Source organism: Hibiscus syriacus, unplaced genomic scaffold (genome assembly GCF_006381635.1).
Source record: "Hibiscus syriacus cultivar Baekdansim isolate YM2019G1 unplaced genomic scaffold, ASM638163v2 tig00111095_pilon, whole genome shotgun sequence".
Lineage (NCBI taxonomy): Eukaryota > Viridiplantae > Streptophyta > Magnoliopsida > Malvales > Malvaceae > Hibiscus > Hibiscus syriacus.
The window spans coordinates 8,983,647-9,004,182 of NW_024062980.1; the positions used below are offsets into that span (position 1 = coordinate 8,983,647).

At 34.9% G+C, this 20,536-nt stretch overlaps 1 long non-coding RNA gene across 1 annotated transcript; it reads left to right on the top strand.

Annotated features, from left to right (window-relative positions):
* The first annotated feature begins 628 nt into the window (after positions 1-628).
* On the top strand, positions 629-19,525 carry LOC120152627. The gene is made up of 3 exons (XR_005518693.1): positions 629-771; positions 960-1,104; positions 19,475-19,525. It is a non-coding gene; the product is annotated as an uncharacterized LOC120152627 (long non-coding RNA).
* The last annotated feature ends 1,011 nt before the right edge of the window (positions 19,526-20,536 follow it).

Here is a 20,536-nt window from a genome sequence, read left to right on the forward strand (position 1 = left end):
GCTGCCGGAAGACCTCTACGCCACCGCTATATGATACCCGCTTCTGATTGAAGAATAAATAATCTACTCTCAATTTATAAAACTTATAATGCAGGTAGAGTGTTGGTTGCTTCATAGGCTTGAGAGCGAAAAAGAGAGGTTCTGTTTCTTTAGTATTGAATGTTATGAGTGAGAAGTTAGTATATTGGAGAATATAGGGATTTATCAAACATTATAACAGAAATGACATGGAAGAGGATTTGGATTTGGAGTTGGACTCGGATTATGAAATGTATATGAGTAATTTAAAACCTGGCTATGATGATAATGTGATTGGGGAATCATCCTCTGTTGAGTATATATCTGGCTCCTGCGGCTGGGTTATGGAGAAAACGAAGAAGGGTCCTTTAGGGATTCGGAAAGCAAGGGAAATTTTAAGAGTGTTTCGCAAAGAGTAAAGACTAAGTTTCCTGGAACTTCTGATGGGGTTTTGACGAAAACAAACACTAGGACGCAAAGATTGGAGTTGAAGGAAGCGATTATAAAGTAAGAAATGCTGCTAGTTGAGAGAGGAGGAGCCTGGTTGATGAGAACAAAATAAGTAGAGAACCTTTTAAGAAGATGAAATCTGGCAAGGACATTTAAAGTTTTAGGTATGAAAGTGATGACAAGAGTATACATCAGACGGATGATGAAGGTGCTTCTGATTTGGAGATACCTGAATTGGATGATGGTCCTTATCATGAAGGACAACATACACCGTTCGTATCATCAAAATGTCATCAATCATTGGTAAACATATTTTCTTTTCATCGTTTTGTTCCATCTATTCTATTATTTTCTCTGCCAAGACGTTTAATAGGCCTTATCTACATGCCATTGGAAGTTTTTTTTTTAAATTGTTATTTTATGATTGTATTTTAATTTTGCATGTTGCTGATCCTTTTACTGTTCTTCTGGTTTTATGTGTGTGTGTGAAGGTTGAGGAAGATAGTTGGGTTGGCAATGGAACTTCTGCTCAGTTTCAGTTTAGGGAGAAGCTTATGGATCTTCTTAAAATTCCCTATGACCAAAATGAGTATGAAAGTCTATGGCAAGAAGTAACTAGCAAAACACCAGTGCAAGGTTATATATTGTCGTAACCGGTTTTCGTCCGGGTACGAAATATTTATTTTGGCGGGAAAATCTATATAAATAAATGGTCTTGAAAATAATTTGGGGAGTCGCCATCGGCCTTTTGGATCAGGTAGGTCGAATACCTAAAAATTATTTTTTAAAAGAGTTTTAAGAAAATTTCAATTGAAAAATTGAACTGATCTGCGTTTATAACCAAAAATTCATTCTTTTTAATAATAAAAAGGGGTTCGTGGTCGGTTACGTTTAGGGAAGGATTAGCACCCCTACAACGCCCAAAATTGGTACTTTTTAATTATAAATTGTCTCTATTATTAAAATTTAAAAATTCAAAAATATATTTAATTTATAATCCTATTATTTCAAAATTATATAAAAAATATTTATTTAAAAAATATCAGAAAAGAACTTCTAGGTGCCTTAAGACAGCTCTTTTCTTTGATATTGATAAATATTAATTTAAATAATATTATTTACTTTTTAATTTCAAAATATCAGAATAGGACATCCAGTTGTATTAAGACTGTCCTTTTCTTCGATATTAAAAATAAATATTTAAAAATTACTATTTATTATATATATATTTATGAATATATAAAAATATTTAACAATATAATAAAATAAAAATAAAAATACTACTAAAACAATATAAATAAAATAAATGAAAACATATAAAATAACTGACTAAATTACAGTAAAAATAAAATTAAAAATCTAATTCATAATTAATCAAAATTATAGGGATTAAATCTGTTATTTATCCTAAATATATTATTTTAATATAAAGGACTAAAATGAGTAAAATTGAAATTCGAAGACTGAATTAAAATTATTATAAATTCGATTTAGTGACTAAAATGTAAAGTTTACAAATTAGGAGGACTGCAGACGGGGTTTAACTATTGTCTAATTACGCGCATAGTCCTTCCCGAAACGACGTCGTTCGGGAAGGACTATAAAAGTCCAAAAACCGGCTGGCCCGAAGGGCCAGCTTCATTTCATCATTTTCCTTCTCTCTCTCTTCTCTGAGAGAGAGAATTTTCTCTCGCTTCTCTCTAAAACAGAGAGAAGCCTAGCCGGCCGGCAACCGTCAGCCGGCGTTCGTCCGCCGCCAACCACCGCCGCCGGCCACCGTCTTCGGTGGCCGGAAATTTTTTTTTACATCGAAACATAGATCGGACCGTCGTAATGACGGTTCCGATGATCTTTTCCTTTAAACAGCTCCCAATCGGAGAAAATCTAAAAAAATACCTTCTGTTTTTTCGAAGGTTTTGGTGAGATCCGGCGATCGGCTTCCTCTGGTAAGGTTCTCTTCTTCCTTTTTCTTTCTTTTCTGTTTCTTTGCTGCGTTTGTTGTTGAGATCGTTGGTAGTATTTTGTATTTTTTTTTTCTCGGTTTTGTCTCTCTGGGATCTGTTCTCTGTCTTTTTCTTTACAGGTTGGGTGATGGCTTTATAGCCATCACCGGTGCTCATCTCGGACCGGTCCGAAGGATAGAGTTCGGTGAGTCACCGGACTTCCAGTGGTGACTCACCATTTGGAAATACGTGTGCGGCTATGGCCAACCTTCTGGTGCCTTCGGTTGGGACGTGGCAGCGGTGGAGGCGGCTGGAGGCAGAGGCGGTGGGAGGCAGAGGCGGCTAGGGATTAGGGTTAGGAAACCCTAACTAAAACCCTAAATGTTTTGGGTTTCAGTTTGGTTTGGGTTTTGGGCCGGTTGATTGGGCTTTGTAATTTAATATTATTTATATATGTATTTAATATATATATTTAATAATAATAATAATGATAATAATAATAATAATAATAATAATTATAATAATAATAATAATAATAATAATTATAATAACAATAATAATAATATTTAATATGGGTAAAAAATTAGTATCTTCAACTGCCCCTCTTTGCTCATTCTTGTGTTAACAAGAATAGGGCAAAGATGAAAAGATAATAAATTTTTTTATCCATTTGGCTTCACTTGATCATAATGGAGATATTGAATAAATTCTTCTCTTTCTTCAGATGAGTTCTTCTCATTATGAACTTTCTGCTGGGGATGATGATCCATCAAATGATGAATTCAAGCAAAAGATTGAACAAGTTCTTCTCATTATGAACTTCTTCTTCCTTCTTCAGATGACGAGTTCTTCTCATTATGAACTCTACCTGGCAATGTTGATCCATCAAATGATGAATTCAAGCAAAATATTGAACAAGTTCTTCTCATTATGAACTTCTTCTTCCTTCTTCAGATGAGTTCTTCTCATTATGAACCTTCTCTGGAAAAGATAATCCATCAATTTGATGAATTCAGAAAAAAGGTTGAACAAATTCTTCTCATTATGAACTTCTTCTTCCTTCTTCAGATGAGTTCTTCTCATTATGAACCTTCTCTGGAAAAGATAATCCATCAATTTGATGAATTCAGAAAAAAGGTTGAACAAATTCTTCTCATTATGAACTTCTTCTTCCTTCTTCAGATGAGTTCTTCTTATTATGAACCTTCTCTGGAAAAGATAATCCATCAATTTGATGAATTCAGGAAAAAGGTTGAACAAATTCTTCTCATTATGAACTTCTTCTTCCTTCTTCAGATGAGTTCTTCTCATTATGAACCTTCTCTGGAAAAGCTGATCCATCAAGTGATAGAATTAGGCAGAAGGTTGAACAAATTCTTCTCATTATGAATTTCTTCTTCCTTCTTCAGATGAGTTCTTCTCATTATGAACCTTCTCTTGGAAAAGATAATCCATCAAGTGATGAATTCAGGTAACAGGTTGAACAAATTCTTCTCATTATGAATTTCTTCTTCCTTCTTCAGATGAGTTCTTCTCATTATGAACCTTCTCTGGAAAAGCTGATCCATCAAGTGATAGAATTAGGCAGAAGGTTGAACAAATTCTTCTCATTATGAATTTCTTCTTCCTTCTTCAGATGAGTTCTTCTCATTATGAACTTTCTCTAGAAATGTCAATCCATCAAGTGATGAATTCAGGTAACAGGTTGAACAAATTCTTCTCATTATGAATTTCTTCTTCCTTCTTCAGATGAGTTCTTCTCATTATGAACCTTCTCTGGAAAAGCTGATCCATCAAGTGATAGAATTAGGCAGAAGGTTGAACAAATTCTTCTCATTATGAATTTCTTCTTCTTTCTTCAGATGAGTTCTTCTCATTATGAACTTTCTCTGGAAATGTCAATCCATCAAATGATAGATTTGAATCTTTGCTAAAATCTTTGAAATTCCTGTTAAAAATTCAACAAGAATAAAAATGAATGAAAATGCATCTATTTTTGCAAATGCCTAAATATGATGCATGAATGTTAAGTTGTTTGATTTCAGATTGGTGAATTGAGTATTTCTTCAATTGTAAAAACCCAATAGATCTTTCTTCTTCAAAACAAAGAATCTATCGTCTTTGACAAATGTAGATGTAGATATAATGTCACAAAACCTCTTGAGAATAAAACTCAATAGTATAGGCTCTTGAAAAGCTTGTATTCAGGCAACATGTTGATTCTGTTAACAATTCATCTGATTATGAAGTGACCTTTCAAGATGATTTCACAGATATCGATAGTTCTTCTAATACCGAGAAATCTTGACTTCTGATTCTGATGAAGAGAATAAACTGTTATACTTGACAAAAATGTGATTCTCAGAGGCTGAAACTTCAAATAGCTTTCTTCCGGTAAAAGATGGGAAGCCATTATGTGATGATCCCAGTTACAAGAAAAGGCAAAACTTGTGCTATGATTTTTGGGAAAGGAATAAGCAAAAGAAGCTTGAAAAGAAACTTCTTAATGAAGACGATCATGCAGTTCATCTTTTAATTCTAATGATTGGTTCTGTAGTTCTTACCAAACCAGATCAGATAACTCAAAGAACACTTCCAGAAGATGCTATGAGCATATTCATCTTCCCAATTCAATGATTGGTTCTGCTAAACCAGATCAGATAACTCAAAGAACACTTCCAGAAGATGCTATTAACAAATTCATCTTCTAAATTCAATGATTGGTTCTGTCCAACCAGATCAAATAACTCAAAGAACACTTCCAGAAGATGCTATTGGCAAATTCATCTTCTAAATTCAATGATTGGTTCTGTCCAACCAGATCAAATAACTCAAAGAACACTTCCAGAAGATGCTATTGGCAAATTCATCTTCTAAATTCAATGATTGTTCTGTCCAACCAGATCAGATAACTCAAAGAACACTTCCAGAAGATGCTATTGGCAAATTCATCTTTCAGTTAATGTTTGGACTAGGATATCACAATACTTATTTGATGTAGAGCCAGAATTTGTAGACTTGAAGCATTTCCATGCTGCTACACTAAAAAAGGCTATATTCTTAATTCTGCCAATTAAGAACAGATTTTCTCTTATTCTGCTTCCTCCATGTGTTGATGCTTTTCCATTGACAAAGAAATGATGGCTTTCATGGGATCCAAGAATAAAGTTGAACTGTTTATAAACATGTACAGGAAGTGCCAAATTGACAGAAAGGATCTGTAAGGCTCTTGAAGCTTATGACAATGAACCACCTTCAAGTGTCCAGAAGTATGTTCTTGATGAGTGTTGAAAATGGAATCTAGTATGGGTTGGAAGGAATAAAGTTGCTCCACTTGAACCTAATGAGGTGGAAATGCTTCTAGGTTTCCTTAAAAACCATACACAAGGATCTGTATAGATACATGTTTCCCAGTGATATCAATGTCTTGTTTCTTTTTGCCGGAATCAATGCTACAAAGGTCGCCTTCTACTGTCTTAGTATATCTTTGAAAACAGATGTGCAAGAATTGAATGGTGATTGGTTGGAGCAACCGTGTAACAATCTTGATGTTCATGGCTTTAAGATGGTGATGATTTGCTTACTTTGTATTCCATGTATTTAAAAGTATTAACATAAAGTGATATTCAGAAATCTTTAAATTATTTCAAAATTATGTTAATTCGATAGAAAAGAATAAATTGAATTTCCAAAAATAAATTGAATCTCAAATAGATTGAACTTAAAATAGATAGAATTGTATTCAAAGTTATGGCAAGCATAAGAATGATAAAAATTCAAATGTCTCAACAAATTATAAGCATAAGTATCTCTAAATTAATCATATTAACACAATTTAGAGAAATGATGTAAGCTTTTGTCTGGAAGATCTCAAACGTTGTCAAAATGCTTGTAGATGTGAAGTTTCTCCCAAACTGTCAAAATCTTAAGAGAGTTCAATTGCCGGATGCCTAATATCAAACTTCATTTGAGCCGCCTTTTCAGGTTTTCAACTCAAATCCTTCCTTTGGTTACAAAATGCCCTTTGCGGGTTTTCACCTTGACCCCCATTTTTTCTTTTTCTCTTTTCTTTTCTCTCTTTTTTTTTCAAGCATAATATTTCTTGACAGAATCCGAGTTTATTAGATTTTTCAGAATTTTTCCATCCATTTCTGCCAAGATCAACGCTCCTCCGGAAAAGACCTTTTTCACAACGTATGGCCCTTCCCAATTAGGCATCCATTTCCCACGGAAATCTTTATGTATAGGCAAGATCTTTTTTAATACTAGATCACCCTCTTGGAATTCTCTTGGATGTACTTTTTTGTCATGAGACTTCATCATCCGTTTTTGATACATCTGTCCATGGCAAATAGCTTTCAATCTTTTCTCCTCAATAAGGTTCAATTGATCAACTCTAGCTTGGATCCATTCAGATTCATCCAATTTTGTTTCTCTCAATATTCGAAGCGATGGAATCTCAACTTCAATTGGTAAGACTCCTTCCATTCCATAGACTAAAGAAAAAGGCGTTGCCCCAGTAGATGTTCGAACAGTAGTTCGGTATGCATATAGAGCAAAAGGTAACTTCTCGTGCCAATCTTTGTAAGTTTCAGTAGTCTTTGTAATGATTCTTTTGATGTTCTTATTTGCTGCTTCAACTGCCCCATTCATCTTTGGACGATATGCCACTGAATTTGCATGTTTGATCTTAAACTGTGCACAAAGTTCGATCATCATTTTGTTGTTCAGGTTCAGAGCATTGTCTGTAATGATCCTCTCTGGTAGGCCATATCGGCAAACTATCTCTTTCTTTATGAATTTGCAGACTGTGGACCTCTTAATATTAGTATATGAAGCAGCTTCAACCCATTTGGTAAAATAATCAATTGCCACAAGGATGAAGCAATGTCCATTCGATGCTTTTGGTGTGATTGCCCCAATGACATCTATTCCCCACATAGAAAATGGCCAGGGTGCTGTCATTACATGTAAAGGAGATGGGGGTACATGAATCTTGTCTGCATATATCTGGCATTTATGACATTTCCTTGCATAATCAATGCAATCTGTGTACATAGTAGCCCAATAATATCCATATCTCATTATTTTTCTGGCCATGGAAAGACCATTTGCATGTGTTCCACATATTCCGCTGTGTACTTCTTCAATGACATTTCGAGCTTCGCTGGTATTTAAACATCTCAATAGCATTTGATCACTGCTTCTTCTATACATAATCTCTCCATCAAGAAAATATCCAGCAGCCATTCTTCTCAAGGTTCTTTTATCAATTTCCGATGCATTTGGTGGATAACTTTGATTTTTGATATATTGCAGGATATCATGATACCATGGTTTACCATCTACCTCTTCTTCCACACTATAACAATGTGCAGGAATTTCATACACTTGCATTTTGATTGGCATCATATCAACTTTCTTAGTTGCCTGAAACATAGCAGCTAATGTAGCCAAAGCATCTGCCATTTGATTTTCTTCTCGAGGGAGATAATTGAAGGTAACTTTCTCAAATTCTTTCACTAATTTGAGGGTAAAATTTCGGTATTCCAACAATTTGGGATCTTTTGTTTCCCATTCTCCTCGCAATTGATACACCACCAACGATGAATCTCCATATATCTTGAGAAATTTAATTTTTCTTTCTATAGCTGCTTTCAATCCCATGACACAAGCTTCATATTCTGCCATATTATTGGTGCAAAAGAACTCCAGTCTACTCGTAAAGGGATAATAAATATTTTCTGGAGAAATTAACACTGCCCCGATTCCTCGTCCCAAAGCATTAGATGCTCCGTCAAAATAAAGCTTCCAAATTGCAAATTCATCATTTCTTCTGACTTCTTCATTCATGGATATGCATAACAAATCTTCATCGGGAAAATTGAAGTTCAAAGGCTGATAATCATTTGATACACGACTGGCCAAAAAATCAGCTATGACACTTCCTTTTATCGCTTTTTGATTGACATAGATAATATCAAACTCAGATAATAACATCTGCCATCTAGCCATTCTGCCTGTCAAAGCTGGTGATTCCATTAAGAATTTCAAAGGATCAAGTTTTGATATCAACTAAGTAGTATGGTATAACATATATTGTCTGAGTCTTCGAGTAGTCCACACCAAAGCACAACATAATTTTTGTATTGGTGGATATCGAACTTCACAATCGGTAAATTTCTTGCTCAGATAATAGATAGCTTTTTCTTTTCTTCCAGATTCATCATGCTGTCCTAGTACACATCCCATCGAATTTTCAAAGACCGTTAAGTAGAGAATTAATGGTCTATCAGGTATTGGTGATACTAAAATGGGGGCATTGGATAAATATTTCTTAATAATATCCAAAGTTTCTTGACATTCTTCATTCCAGACTTCAGGATTGTTCTTTCGAAGTAATTTGAACACTGGATCACATTTGTCAGTTAATTGAGAAATGAACCAAGATATATAATTTAATCTCCCCAAAAAGCCTCGAACTTCTTTTTTTGTATTGGGTGGTGGAAGATCTTGAATTGCTTTTACTTTATCAGGATCAATCTCGATTCCTTTTTTGCTGACCACAAATCCCAAAAGTTTCCCAGAAGTTACCCCAAAAGTGCATTTAGCGGGGTTGAGCTTTAATTGATACTTCCTCAATCTCTGGAAAAGCTTTCTCAGATTTTGAATATGTTCTTCTTCAGTTCTGGATTTGGCAATCATGTCATCTACATATACTTCAATCTCTTTGTGCATCATGTCATGAAACAAAGTTACCATGGCTCTTTGATATGTTGCCCCTGCATTTTTCAATCCAAATGGCATCACTTTATAACAGAATGTGCCCCACATGGTTATAAATGTTGTTTTTTCCATGTCTTCAGGATTCATTTTTATCTGATTATATCCTGAAAATCCATCCATAAATGAAAACCATGCGTGCCCTGCAGTATTGTCCACCAATGTGTCTATGTGGGGTAAGGGAAAGCTATCTTTTGGACTAGCTTTGTTGAGATCTCTGTAATCCACACACATTCGAACCTTCCCATTTTTCTTTGGTACGGGAACAATGTTGGCTACCCATTCTGGATATTTAGATGCCTGTAGGAAACCTGCATTGATCTGTTTCATTACTTCTTCTTTGATTTACAACAACATTTATGGCCTCATTCTTCTGAGCTTTTGTTGGACCGGTTTATATTCTGGATTGATTGGAAGCTTATGTATCACTATATCTGTGCTTAAACCAGGCATATCTTGATAAGACCAGGCAAAGATATCTTTGAACTCTTGAAGGAGATTTAGCAATTCTTGTTTTATCTGGATGGTCAGAGTAGTACCAATTTTCACCTCTTTTATTTCTTCATCTGTTCCCAAATTCACAGTCTCAACCTCTTCTTTGTGGGGTAGAATTTGTTTGTCTTCTTTTTCTACCAATCTTAATAGTTCAGTAGGAACATCACATTCTAGTTCATTCTCACACCCATTGATTTCTTCCAGACATATAGGCTGCTCTAAATTTATCACTGGATTAAATTTAGGAATACACATGCTATTAATACGGTGACACCTGCAAATTTAAGTCGGACATATTTCCGAAAAAATATAGTAAATTTATGAAATAAATAAATGTAAAAATGTAAGAAAATGTAAAGAATGATTGCCATATGAAAATTTTAAAGAAAATTTCTTATATTTAACATAATTTCTTTTACAAGATAACAAAAAGTTTTCATATTTTTGGGCTAAACATAAAGATTAGTTCTAAATATTACTCTGCATTAATATTAAAAACTATAGGAAGATCTTCAGTGGTCTAATTGGTGAGTGTTTCTCCAGGAAGACATGGGCGAATCCTATCCAAATATTTGCCAGTTTTGTTGTCATTCATGATCATGTTGATAAATAATCCATTCATAGCTTCTTCAACTATGTCTTGATCTTTCGTCAACTTTTCTTCTTTAAAGGCTTCAACAAGCTGCTGTTCTACATTAATTGTTCCCCCTGATCTGAATGTGGTCTTCAACTGTGGGAAAGACATGTGTTTCCAAAGGATTTCTTCCCCTTTCAATTTTGCCTTTCTGTCTTCACATCTTCTTTTCATCTCTTTGTTCTTTTGCTGAAGATTGGGCTTAAACCCCAGCCCAAAATGATCTTTCTTCATCTTTATACTGACAGGAACTGAAATTCCTTGAAGATTCTTTCCTAAACCTTTCCCAGCTTTAGCTCCGATGCCTAAAGTTTGTTGTACCGTCATCTTGGTGCAATCAGACAATCTGGGATATGGAATTTTGCTTCCTTCTGCAATAAAGGTTGCATTTACAAATTCAAGAGCTCGGAAAGAGCATTCAAGAGCATCATCATTGGTTTCGATATATGGAACATCACTTGTTACTGACGCAATGATTTCTTCTTCAGCTCCTACGCATATTAATTGTCCATCAACAACAAATTTCAATTTCTGATGTAATGAAGAAGGAACGGCTCCTGCTGAATGAATCTATGGCCTCCCTAATAGACAATTATATGTAGGGTGGATGTCCATCACCACAATGTCAATACTGTACACGACTGGTCCAATTAACAACGGTATTTCCATTTTCCCAAGCACTTCTTTTTGAGTACCATCAAATGCTCGCACTACATTCTGATAACTCTTCATGTGTGATTGATCCACAGGGCATTCTTTGAAGTGTGACTAGAGGCATCAAGTTGAGAGCGGATCCATTGTCAATCAATACTCCTGGCAACACATGACCATGACAATGTGTCGTGATGTTCAAAGCTTTTACTGACCCCATTCCACCTTCTGGTATTTCATCATCCGTGAACGTTATGTAATTGTCAGCGGCTATATGTCCCACAATTCTGTCAAGTTTATTGAGGGATATATCTTCGGGGATAAATGTTTGATTGAGGATTTTCATCAAAGCATTTCTATGTGCTTCTGAATTCATCAATAAATCAAGAATAGAAATTCTCGCTTGTTGTTTGTGTAGTTGTTCAACCACACTATACTCACTATGTTTCAAAAATTTCAAAAATTCTTGAGCTTGTTTTTCTGTCACAGGCTCATTAAATGCTGGAAGGGATTCATCCTCAAATACTTTCTGAGGTATTGCCATGGCTTTTCCTTTTGCTTTCACTTGTTCTGAAGCATTGGATGTTTCGGGAGAGTAACATCTCCCCACTTCTTGTAAAGAAACTGACCTCACTCACTGCTTCAGACGTCGATGTTGTACCCAAACTCTGTATTTTCTCTTCTGTTTTTTCTAGAGAAACAGATCCTCATACCATTGAAACATTGGTAGTATAATTCCAAGGTACCCTGCGGGTATCTTTGTATGGAAATGGTAGAGGAGCGGTGATAACTACTTTCGGCTTTATTGGTGCAGGAATCACCGTAGATGATTTCACATTAATGATCACAGGATCATTTATTCTTTGACTCGGTTTAGAATCCTCTGATGAGCAAACATCATTTTCTTTTTTCCCTGGTTCTTCTTCAAAGAATTCTATTTCTCTATTGTTCATCAATTTTTGCACCAAATCCCTAAACTCAGGACATAGTTGAATTTTATGCCCTTTCTCCTGATGATATTCACAATAATTCTTGCCTTCATTCTGCTTTGGCTTGAATTGTTGTGGAATTATACCGGCTAAAGAAAGTTGTTGGAATATCCAAACAAACGGAGATTTAATTTCAGAAATGTCAGTCTTTGCTTTCTTTCTGTTCTCTTCCTGAATTGCATTTACGTTTTTATCTCCATGATTTGGCAATGGATGATTTGATGCAGATGGTGTATTGAATTCCAACTTCCCAGTGTTGATCAAATTTTGTACCACCCTTTTTGAATGCTAAACAGTTTTCAATAGAATGACCTGTAATTCCTTCATGGTAAACACAGTGTGCCTTTGTATCATACCAAGGAGGGAATGGTGGTTGCATGGGAACCAAAGGATAGGGCCGTATAACATCTGCTTTTAACAGCGAATCATAGATCTCTGCATATGGTACTGGTAAAGGTGTAAAAGACAACCTTTCATTTTCCTTTCGAGATCCTCTGGAATCTGCTCGATTAGTGTTTATTTCCTCTTTTTTAGCCCTTGGCTGGGTTATTGTAACACTTTTCGATGAATCCTTGCTGTAAGAATTTGCATTGTTGACTTCATTCTCCTTTTTCCGGTATGTAAGTCTTTTGGAACTAGACCCATCATTTGATTCAATCTTGCCACTTTTCAAGACATTTTCAATGAGTTCTCCAGAAATGACTAAATCTGCAAAATTTCTGGTTGCATTCCCCATTAGATGATTTAAATAAGGAGCCTTTAAGGTATGAACAAATATTACTGTGGCCTCTTTTTCTGACAAAGGTGGTTGAACTTGGGCCGCCGTGTCACGCCATCTCTGGGCATACTGTCTGAATGCTTCATTATTCTTTTTCTCTAAATTTTGGAGAGTCCATCTATCAGGAACCATGTCTGTTACATGGCGATACTGCTCTAAGAATGCTTTAGCCAGATCTTTCCAGGATCTAATATTGGCTTTGGTCAATTGAGTATACCATTTTAAAGCCGGTCCTGTCAAACTATCCTGAAAGCAGTGAATTAACAATTTCTCGTCCTTCACATATCCTGCCATTCTGCGACAAAACACAGTAATATGGGATGAAGGGCATGTAGTACCATCATATTTATCAAATTCAGGAGCTTTGAACTTGATGGGGAGGATTAAGTCTGGAACCAAACTCAACTCACTAGCGTCAAACCCATAGAATGATTCAGTTATTTCCACAGATTTCATTCGTTCTTCTAAGCTCTTGATCTGTCTGGTCAATTCTTCATTTACTTTTTGTTTCTCATTCAGCTCATTCAAATCTGGGATCAAATGATCAGTATTAAGATCCCCTATTTTCACATCTGATATAAGCGGATTTTTGCTTGAAGATGCAGGATTCACTTGTTGATCTTCATGTGGTTTGGCTTCTTGTAATGCAGATGTAAGAGCATTGATTTGTATAGGTGTAGTACCAGAATGATAAATTGGTTCTGGTGGAAAACCTAGAGGATACATAGGTTCTTGATCAAAAGATACAGGATTTTCAGGCATTTTTCCACTGATAGCCTGCCTTTTAAACATGTCCTCTATTTTCTTCATCATACTGTCTTGTGAATTTGCAATACTGGCTTCAATTTTTTCCAGTTTCATTCTCATTTCTTCTTGTTCTTTATGATGCTGTTCCTCAATACGCTGTATTTTATCCTCCATAATTCTCCTAGTAGCTTGTCTAGTACCGTATTGATGTTGTATTTCTCTTTTGGCCAGAATAACTGCGATTGAGAAATCTTTTAATATTATTATTTTTCAAATTTTAATTAATAAATTTTATCTTAATAAATAAAATAATAATTCATAGCGAAAATTATGAAATGAATGATGAATGTATGCAAAATGCATGTATGTAAAAAAACATTGATCCCAAAAAGTTAACTGTCATAGAACAACTTTCATCGGCATACAAAAGTTTCTTTATAATAGTTCATAACTACAGATAAGGCATAGCTTTCCTATTAAGCTCTATAATTTCTTTCATTAACCATGACACCTTCTTTCCGCACTTAGAGACTGGATCGACATGATGCTCAATTATTTTGGCTTCAACAGCTAGTTCCCCAATATATCTAGCAACTTCGCTCATTTTTACCATGGCCTCGAACACCATATTGCTTCTTTCTTCACTTCTTTCCACATAGAACTCAGTTGACTTTTGCCATTTTTCATTTGTTTCTTCAAGAGTTTGCTCTAACTCAGTGATTCTGACTTGACAATTGTGTAGAATTTTTTCAAGATCTCTAATGCGTCTTCGCAGTGAAGCATTTTCCTCATTACTTTCTTTGAGATCATTAGGTCCTAGACGAACCTTTTCTTGAAACAATGATTCTTCAAGTTGCAAAATGTAAGCATTAAACTCTGAGTTTTTGTTTCTAGACTGATCCAGATCCTCTTCAAGTTTTGTTCGTGCTTCTTGCGTTCTTTGATTAAGCTTCTGGATTTGAACATCTTTGTTTCTGCATCTTTGCATCCAATTGCTAGCCACTTCCTGCTCTACCTCAAGTCTGGTGTTGAAATTTTTTCTTTCTAGCTCCCATTTTTCTTTTTCAATATTGGATTCTTCCATCTTTTGGCCTCTGACTTCAAGTTCAGCAATCAACTGGTTCATTTCAGATTCAAATCCCTTGAACATGCTATTTTTCTCGCCTTCAAATTTAACAAAGATGTCATTCTTCATCTCTTCTAAATCTTTGGCTCGATCTCTTTCTCTTTGCATTTCATTCATGATCTCACGGTGTTCAACCTTGTGTTTTATAATTCGATCTCTTATGTCGACCTCAAAATCTTCCATTTTTTTCTTTCCTTTCTCCAGGCTTTTGAGTAGACGGCTATTCTTTCCTTTCAGATCTTCAACTCGTCTTTTCTCAATGTTCAATTTTCTGGTCATCTGTATTGTTGCTTGGCTTGATCCTGATGCTTTCCGGGATTTATATAACTCCTGGTAATTTTTCTGTAAAGCTCTGTACTCATCCTCACCTTTTTCTTTATCTTTTCTCAACATTGCACATTGTGATGAATGAAAGTCAATGTCAACCCCCAATATAGCTTTATCTTGTCTCATTTGCTCTAATTCTTTTGACCAGCTTTCTCTTTCTGCTTCAAACTCAGCTCTCAAGATTTCAATCTCTGACGGAACCACCTTAATGCGATCTTCCATAGAGATATCCTCATTTTGATCTGGTAGAGGAATATTTTCGTTTTTTCTGACAGATCTCCATTCTTTATAATCAGGAGTTAACATTTCTTTTGCTGCTTTAGCTCGGATGCAAAAAGTTGTTTTCCAAGCTGTAACGGCTTCCATGATATTTCTTTTATAATTTTTGCTATGGAATGCGAACTCAGATGACTGTAATCCAGCAGTGACAGGTACAAATTGACAACCTTCATACTGTCTTATGATTAGAAGTGGTGCATATCCAATTCCTCCCCATAATCCGAGCAACATTATCCAGTTGTAATCTCCACATTTGTAAAAGAATTCCCTTTGGATTTGCCAAGGGGCTCGCCAAACAATGTCATTGCTTTGCAGATTTCGAAAGGCATTAATCCACATATCTTTCTTAATTTCTTTCGGCCATTCCTGCTCCAGAAATTCTTTTAATGGTGAGTAATCCGTATTAAAACGTCGGTATGAAACCTTTTCTGTCCTCCAGAAATGGCTACAGACCCAAACATATAACAACTGGGTACACCCTGAGAATCGTCCACCTCCTAGCTTTCTACAAGCATTTAACGATCTGAAGGTCTCTGCTAGAATTGCAGAAGCAGGATTAATCTTTTTCGGTAGCTGTTCAAACAAATCTACCACTGCAGTTTCAACATATCCCAATACTTTTGGGAAAATGACCATACCATATATACCCAGAGCAAATAAATCGAATCGTACTTTAGAGTCTGGATGGCTCTGAATAAGTTCTTTAATGTTGGTCCAAGCAATGCCTTCGCTTTCGCCTTTTTGTTTGTTACGGGCTGCTACCCATTCTTCTCGTACCCCATCAATCTTTGCTAATTTAACTCGAAAGGGTTGAGTTTTAATTGACTTTGAATAGATTCGATTCTCCAACACCCCTTCAATATGTAGCAATGTTGTGTATTCTTCAATAGTAGGGACCCAGTCCTCTTTATTGAGAGTGAAGCAATTGTACCCTGGATTCCAGAATTGAATTAGGGCTCTGAGTAATTCATCATCAACTTCAACATATAGCAAATATGGGATGTCTCCGTAAGTCTGATAAATCTGCAATTTTTTGTTTGAATCCCAACTTTCCCAAATGCTTCGCAAATCTTGCATATCATTTCTTTTTAGTGAAACTGGAGCATAACTGGCCAAGTCAGATACATAATCATCCTGCAGACTGTCTCCTTCTTGTCTTTGTAAGTCTTCAGCCCACTGTCTTACTTCTGAGTTTAGAATTACTTGATTTGAACACTTTTTATCCATAGATGAAGGCTTTCCAATGAGATAATTAACACAAGGATCAATGTCTTTTATCCTGTATGATGCTATGCAAACAGAAAAATAAAGAACACACAAAAAAGAGAATAAATTAGTTTACATAATAAAGAAATTTAATAATAACATTTACATAAATATTTTTTTATTTAAACATGCTTTTCTAAATTTAAATAATTTAAATATACATGTAATTTAATCATTAACGAAAATAAATAAACAAGAAAGTTTAGAATTCATTTCTCCTGTGTGTACACCTATTTTAGACAAAAATTTCGGCATGACTTTGGATTGGAAGAGTTTCTAAGGTTTTTTATATGCAGGGTTTTAGATCTAGGAGTAAAGGTACTCGAATTGTCCATGTTAGTGCCCCCTTAGGCTGCTAACCCTCAATCCTAGTCCATCACAGACTAAAGTGGATCGAGTTCAATTCGAGGGGATACATTTCTCTATGCCTGACATGGAGAATAAATTCTCACGAAGACATAGAGCATATGAACCCCGAAAGTTACTTGCTAGGTCTGACACGGAGAATAAATTCTCACGAAGACGTCGCTTTCACTCCCACTTAAAAGGGATAACTCTATTATAGAGCTTTATGTTATGCAATGCAAGTGTTGTGTGTGAGGAGAAATGTTCAAACCTTTGACAGAAAAATAAATAATAAAATAAAATACTTGCAAATAAAACAAACATATAAATATTATAAAATAAAATAAATAAAAAATTCGAAAAGAAAGAATTAAAAATTAAATATATGAATTTTTAATTTTTAATTAATAGAGACAATTATAATTGATTTTTAAAAGTTTGACTATTCCCCAGCGGAGTCGCCAAGCTGTCGTAACCGGTTTTCGTCCGGGTACGAAATATTTATTTTGGCGGGAAAATCTATATAAATAAATGGTCTTGAAAATAATTTGGGGAGTCGCCATCGGCCTTTTGGATCAGGTAGGTCGAATACCTAAAAATTATTTTTTAAAAGAGTTTTAAGAAAACATCAATTGAAAAATTGAACTGATCTGCGTTTATAACCAAAAATTCATGTTTTTTAATAATAAAAAGGGGTTCGTGGTCGGTTACGTTTAGGGAAGGATTAGCACCCCTACAACGCCCAAAATTGGTACTTTTTAATTATAAATTGTCTCTATTATTAAAATTTAAAAATTCAAAAATATATTTAATTTATAATCCTATTATTTCAAAATTATATAAAAAATATTTATTTAAAAAATATCAGAAAAGAACTTCTAGGTGCCTTAAGACAGCTCTTTTCTTTGATATTGATAAATATTAATTTAAATATTATTTACTTTTTAATTTCAAAATATCAGAATAGGACATCCAGTTGTATTAAGACTGTCCTTTTCTTCGATATTAAAAATAAATATTTAAAAATTACTATTTATATATATATTTATGAATATATAAAAATATTTAACAATATAATAAAATAAAAATAAAAATACTACTAAAACAATATAATAAAATAAATGAAAACATATAAAATAACTGACTAAATTACAGTAAAAATAAAATTAAAAATCTAATTCATAATTAATCAAAATTATAGGGATTAAATCTATTATTTATCCTAAATATATTATTTTAATATAAAGGACTAAAATGAGTAAAATTGAAATTCGAAGACTGAATTAAAATTATTATAAATTCGATTTAGTGACTAAAATGTAAAGTTTACAAATTAGGAGGACTGTGGACGGGGTTTAACTATTGTCTAATTACGCGCATAGTCCTTCCTGAAACGACGTCGTTCGGGAAGGACTATAAAAGTCCAAAAACCGGCTGGCCCGAAGGGCCAGCTTCATTTCATCATTTTCCTTCTCTCTCTCTTCTCTGAGAGAGAGAATTTTCTCTCGCTTCTCTCTAAAACAGAGAGAAGCCCAGCCGGCCGGCAACCGTCAGCCGGCGTTCGTCCGCCGCCAACCACCGCCGCCGGCCACCGTCTTCGGTGGCCGGGAATTTTTTTTTACATCGAAACATAGATCGGACCGTCCTAATGACGGTTCCGATGATCTTTTCCTTTAAACAGCTCCCAATCGGAGCAAATCTAAAAAAATACCTTCTGTTTTTCGAAGGTTTTGGTGAGATCCGGCGATCGGCTTCCTCTGGTAAGGTTCTTCTTCCTTTTTCTTTCTTTCTGTTTCTTTGCTGCGTTTGTTGTTGAGATCGTTGGTAGTATTTTATATTTTTTTTTCTCGGTTTTATCTCTCTGGGATCTGTTCTCTGTCTTTTTCTTTACAGGTTGGGTGATGGCACCGGTCCGAAGGATAGAGTTCGGTGAGTCACCGGACTTCCAGTGGTGACTCACCATTTGGAAATACGTGTGCGGCTATAGCCAACCTTCTGGTGCCTTCGGTTGGGACGTGGCAGCGGTGGAGGCGGCTGGAAACCATTGAGGCGGCTGGAGGCAGAGGCGGTGGGAGGCAGATGCGACTAGGGATTAGGGTTAGGAAACCCTAACTGAAACCCTAAATATTTTGGGTTTCAGTTTGGTTTGGGTTTTGGGCCGGTTGATTGGGCTTTGTAATTTAATATTATTTATATATGTATTTAATATATATTTAATAATAATAATAATGATAATAATAATAATAATAATTATAATAATAATAATAATAATAATAATAATAATTATAATAACAATAATAATAATATTTAATATGGGTAAAAAATTAGTATCTTCAGTTTTGTTCCATCTATTCTATTATTTTCTCTGCCAAGACGTTTAATAGGCCTTATCTACATGCCATTGGAAGTTTTTTTTTTAAATTGTTATTTTATGATTGTATTTTAATTTTGCATGTTGCTGATCCTTTTACGTTCTTCTGGTTTATGTGTGTGTGAAGGTTGAGGAAGATAGTTGGGTTGGCAATGGAACTTCTGCTCAGTTTCAGTTTAGGGAGAAGCTTATGGATCTTCTTAAAATTCCCTATGACCAAAATGAGTATGAAAGTCTATGGCAAGAAGTAACTAGCAAAACACCAGTGCAAGGTGCTAGAGAGTTACGTTGTGGAATATTGAAACTATATTCAACGAACACTGATGGAAAATCATACCTTGATTGACAACTGTCGTTTTCGATGTCAAATAAATTCATTTTTCTCAATCAATAAATAAAGGAAATTCGTAGTATAGAGAAATAAGGATCGATTCTACAGGGACTTAGAAAATTCCGAATTTCTGTCTGAATTATTTATGCCAGGCGTGGATATAGAAAATGGGGGGGGGTTTTGGTAAAAATATATTTAAGTAGTAAAGAAAAATATTAAATAAATAAAAGCAATTTAAATAAAAATAAGAGAGTAGAGATTGTGAATAAATACTGTAAAAATAGCCTCAAGCTTCGCTTTGACTCAATTTCCTTTAGATCATCGAATATGATTCTCCCTCTGGGATTCACGTCGGTTACTTTGTCTACAAGGGCTATCCCCGTGACTCTATCTTGTATACCGAATAGTTAAGGCAATCTTTGATTCCGACTTCGGTAATTGATTCTAACAACATCAATTGTCGCAGATCAATTACCGTTTAAGTTCGTGGCGTCCGACTCGGATTGTTGCTTCAATAACCGTCAATTCCGATCTCAAATCCCTCTTGGCGAAGCTATCTTGCCAATTGTGTTCCCAGGAAGTCGAATTGCTTTCTATAAGCCGAATCTTCCTCCCACACGTTTAATCGCAACAACCTCTTGGCCAAAGTCAATCTTTGATTTTGAAAACTGTTTTGATTTTGAAAAATAAGCGCAGAGATTGAGAGAGATATTCCGAATATATTAAGGGTCTGTTTCAATTATCCCGTTGGAATTGAGTCATCGCGACATCTCTCGGCTTATGAAAAGTTTAGCTAAGCATGACAAAAGTCATTCTTAGCATTTGAAAACAAAGCTTGAAAAATAAAAAAAATGAAAAAACTTGAAAAGTAAAAAGAGAAAGCTTTTATAAAAACTAGAGAGAAAAGAAGATTGTAATCCTAATGATGAGTTTAGGCTTACCCCAAGTGGGTATTTATAGCCTCTCAAAGCCTAAAGGATAAACAAAGAAAACAAATAAAATA